This window comes from Megalobrama amblycephala, linkage group LG16, assembly GCF_018812025.1.
Source record: "Megalobrama amblycephala isolate DHTTF-2021 linkage group LG16, ASM1881202v1, whole genome shotgun sequence".
In the NCBI taxonomy this organism is placed as follows: domain Eukaryota; kingdom Metazoa; phylum Chordata; class Actinopteri; order Cypriniformes; family Xenocyprididae; genus Megalobrama; species Megalobrama amblycephala.
Genome location: NC_063059.1, coordinates 31490368 through 31495797, shown reverse-complemented (window position 1 = coordinate 31495797; position 5430 = coordinate 31490368).

The window sequence follows — 5430 nt, the reverse complement described above, 5'->3', positions numbered from 1 at the left end:
CAGAATCTACACGAGTTCAATGCTGGATTTGCACAAAGGCTATTACTGAAAGATGAAGCAGTTCCCACTTTAAAAGCAGAAGCTGCTGTTTATTGGCTTCAAACTGTAAGTACGTTTTATTGTTTGTACATGTCTTTTAAACGTATAGTTCTGTTGCTATTTTTGGTTGCATCAAGGACGTAAACAAAGACCAACTCGTTTTTGCTTCGCTAGCCAGTTAGCTAAATTCTACAAACACCAACAAACTTCTATGTTCATAGACAAACAGTTGTTCATGCTATAAATTAAACGATACCTTTACAAAAAATGCTACTACTCAGTCATGTATTCGGCTGCAGTAAATCTTTAATCAGGATAAAACCGTACATTGAAAGCTAACAAACAGCAGTGACAGCATCTAAACACTTTGACACAAATAAAAAAAATGAAATACCATTCATAAACGTCCTTTAAAAGCCGTGATTGCAGAGGTTCTGCTTGACCCTCTTCATCTGGGTCTAATTCGGGCTCAATTTGATACAGCAATATAGACACCATTATTTACATTTCCACTGAAGCACGTAACAACGAATAGTAAGGGGCGTGGCATTTCCAGACGCTTCAGCGAATCACGATACACTGGACCAGCTACCAACCTGCTAACCAATCTGAGCACATTACGTATTTCGGAGGGAGTGGTATCATAGAACCAGGAAGTCAAACGGCTCGTTCGAATGACAGTGGAAACAGAGGTGTAGAATAAAGGTAAAATATATGAAAAATACAGCATTTTCAAAAAAACAAAGCATTAAGACATGTTAAACTGTGCCCCAAAAACACAATCAAGCCTAGAAAAAAAAAAATACTGAACCACCCCTTTAAATATGTTTGTATGCTATGAAATGGTGACAGCTGTTTACAAGTATATGCTAAATCACAGATCACAAAGACTTAAAACTTATAAAAAAAAGTTACATTTTAATTTTGCTGCATTTGGTCGCTGCTTTGGATCAATCCAATATCATTTCTAGACTGCCAACACTGATTATCACATGTGTAAATAGTTATGTTTAGTTTGTTGCTAAAGGACAAAACAAAAACATTAATAATCATAGTATTATTATAATTCATCTATTTAAATAGAATTCATTACAAATAGATTTCCATGCATTTCTTCTTTTTTTCACAGCTGATGTTTTTGCTTGCTTTAAAATAAATGTCTATTGTTTAGTTAAGTTTTTATATTGGAGTCTTTTTTGCTGCCATTGTTTTCCTTGGATTTGCTTCTCAGTTCCATGCAATTTTAAGCCTTTCTTGGTTCATTCAATGTTTTCTAGGCAACCTCTCAGATTAGCACAGTTGATTTTAAATTAATCTATTTTTTTTTTTTTTTTTTTTTTTAAATTCAGGACTCCATAGTCCAGGTTTTAGCAATCTGTACTTAATCTGTGTTTCAGAAAGCCATTTTTTAAACCATGATTAACTATTCTGGATTAAGGCCTATCCTGGCTTAATTTAAACCCTGTCCGGGAAACCGCCCCAATATGTCTAATTTTGTGTTTCACAGAAGAAACAAAGTCATACAGATTTGGAATGATATTATTATTAGCTTTATTAGATTGAAGGTATTTTCCTCAAGAGAACAAAGACATCAAGTTAAATGAAGCTTCCGTGTAGGTACATCACCTGAGGCAATAACCAAAGACATTTGTCACATTGATCGATTCATTCTTTCTGATTCAGCACCTATAGCTTTCACAAAACACTTTGCCATTTGACGAAAAGCAAACGGGACATGATTTTTGAGAAGAATAGAATCATTACATGGGTCAGAAATGTCCTTAGAATTGTAAAATGTATTAATCATGAATAAAACATTAGCATTATGCTGCAATACAGAAATGTTTATGTTGTTGTTATCAGGTTTTAATATTGCTTATTGACCTACCAGCAGTCCCCACACAGAAGGCAACGTTCTCAGGACCTTGCGCAATGTTCCCTAAAAGTTCTGTAAAGGTGACAAAAATTCTGAACCTTTACAGAACATTAGGGACATTCCTAAAATGTCCTCTTTTATTAATGAAAGTGCTGCAGTTCAAGGTTCCTTATATGACTTTAGGGGACATATTTTTATTTTGTGGTCACATAAGAATGTTACAATGAGGATATTTGGGACATTAACAGAACGTTCCCACATGGTCCTCTGTTGGTCATTTAATAATGTTCCCAGATTGTTACAAAGAGGACATTTGGGAAGTTGTCAGAAAGTCCTATAATAATAGTCCCCTAAACATTCCCAGAACGTCCTGAATGTTCCCTGAAGGTCCACCAAATAACGTCCCCCCACCCCTTAAAATAACTCCACATCGTGACCGTCTCTGAACATTCTGGGAACATTACTAGGTGACAGGTTACCCCGCTAGAAATTTTACATTCACAGAACATTCACAGAACATTCACAGAACGTCCCCACTGGTGTTAAGAATGTCGTCTAGTAACATTCCCAGTACACAGTAAAATCCCCAGAGTTAAATCAACTCTGCTCGGAGTACATATGGTCCCTCTCTAAATAGTGATAAAGTAACACTGCAGCAGAGTTCAAGTTAATCAGATAATTAAGCAATTACTTGATGATTGAACATTAATGATGAACACCTGCCCTTAACAAGCAGAATCACTGAAGAAAAGAGAAACAAAAGAACTACAACTGACTTCAGCCACAGCCTTAGATGAAATCAACTGAAGATAAAAGACAATAAATCTCTCAAGATCTGATTAAAAGATCTGATTTACTTATTACTAACCAGATTGACTTTATTTCTGTTAAACGTCTCAAGAAGTTCTTATTGAGAATTAACAGAGGTTTAGATTTTGGTGTTTTATTGGTCAAAAAATTATGTCATCATCATAATGGTCAGTTTTTGTTTTAGTTGGGCTCTGAACTTTATCTTTATTGTCCTTAGAGGCAATTCTTTTTGTAGACAGCAGTATACGTACATGTACATACAGCAACACAATACACATTGGATAACACACATGTACATACAGCAACACAATACACATTAGATAACACACATTTATAATAGATCATTTCAAAACATAATAGCAGCAGGTATGAAGGAGTTTTTGTGTCTATTAGTTTTACACAAAGGGAGTTTAAATCTCCGACCCGATGGAAGCAGTTGAAATTCAGTGCACAATGGATGGGTAATGTCAGAAAGGACTAGCTGGCCCTTCCTAGTCACCCTCTGTTCATAAGTTTGTGTAATGGTCCTTAAATCAGTTCCAACAATCTTGCTGCACATTTTTACGATACTAGTCATCTTACTCCTATTCCTAACATTTAAATTACCATACCAGCAAATAATAGAGAAACTTAAAACAGATTAAATGAAACAGGAGTAAAACATTCTCATAAAGGAAACATCCATATTAAAAGTTCTAAGTTTTCTCAAAAAATACATACGCTGAAGAGCTTTTCCTCTGATACTATCAGTATTTGCTTCAAATTTTAGTTTGTCATCAAGTATAGTCCCTAAATATTTATACTGTTTGACCACATCTACTTGATGGCCCTTTTATGACAACAGGTAGCACAGGTACAGAGTTCTTCTTACGGAAATCAATGGACATCTCTTTAGTTTTAGAAGCATTAATATTTAAAAAACAATCCTCACACCATTGAATAAAATGATCAACCACTGGACCATGATTCCCATCTGACTCAGTGAGAAGAGACATAATTACAGAGTCATCTGCGTACACATTTAATAATGTGTCTTCCTTCAAAAACACTCCGACAATCATCAGTGTATAAGGAAAACAAAAGAGGGGATAAAACACAACCCTGAGGTGTACAAGTGGACGATAACACTGCATTAGACACTCTTGACACTTTACATCTATAAAATAGTTTGAGCAATTGCAATAATGTTTCACAAGAAACACTTGTACATTGCAGAATCAAAAGACTGAAAGGAACAGATCAGCTTGAATATTCTGCTTAAAAGCCCTTTCATATGAACATCACAAAGAGAGCTTTTTCTTTTTGGTTTATTGACTGAGATTTGGCATTTGCAAAAAAAATCCATTAAACAAATGCCATTGTAACGCTTAAATGCTAAAAATATGCAGCTCTTAGAGCTCAGGCTTATACATGGGAACATAGCATACAATCCTCAACAGTGGTGACTAATTATTCATACTGCAGTGCATGATGGGAGTTTTGTCCTATGGTGATAACCAGCATGCATTGCAGCATGAAGCGTTTTCACTATTGTTGAGATTCATATGCTGATTCCTGATGTCTGTGTGTGTCTAAGTGATGCAGTAGTTCAACATTTTTATGCAGTACATGGTTTAAAAATGATTCAATATGAACACTTTCTTCTCATGCTGTAGATTCACAGGTTGGTAATGCAAAACCAAAATGACAAAACATATGATCAGTTGTTTTGGATGCAATCAGGCAAGCTCACAATGACTATATTTACAACAACTATGCCTTGATGCAGATAAATAACTAACATAGAGGGGTGGTTTCCTGGACAGGCTTTAAATTAAGCAAGGATAGGCCTTAATCTAGAATAGTTAATTGTGTCTTAAAAATGGCTTTCTGAAACACAGATTAAGTACAGATTACTAAAACCTGGACTATGGAGTCCTGAATTCAAATAAATTAGATTAATTTAAAATCAACTGTGCTAATCTGAATAAGCATGAGAGAGGTTGCCTAGAAAACATGGAATGAACCAAGAATTGTTGGTTCAAATCCAAGGAAAACAATGAAAGCAAAGGAAGACTGCAATAATAATAATAAAAAACTTTACCAAACAAGAGAAAGTTCTTTTAAAGTAAGCAAAATACATCAACTGTAGGAGAAAAAAAAAAGAGAAATGACTGGAAATCTGTTTGTAATGAATTCTATTTAAATAGATTAATTCTAAACATATATAATCCTATGACTATCAATGCTTAGACTAGAAACATTTAGGGTTGATAGAAAATAATTTGATAGAAACAAGCTTGATTAATCCAAAGCACTACTATAGTAGATGCTTCATTATATAAAATAGTCAATACTTGTTAGCGAGTCCTCAACCCAAGCACAAGCTCTACACTTCACCACAATGGTAATCTCCAAAAAAACACTAACATAACAAAAACTTTTACATAATAGAACATTAAACAGTAAGAAGTCTCGCCATATTCTCATCATTATAAAAAAATGCATAAAACAAAACTTTTTCAACATTTACTGTCCCACTTCAGCCCGGTGCAAAGCATGATGGGAAGTGAAAGTCCTGTTTGACTGTTACTTGACTGAAACATGTTATTTCAAAGTGAAAACATCAGGTGAGTTCTAGTAACCATTTCAAGTCAATTTAACATGATGCAATCACATTTGAACCAAAAACAATGGTGTTAAATCAAAATAAATTGTTTAAATAA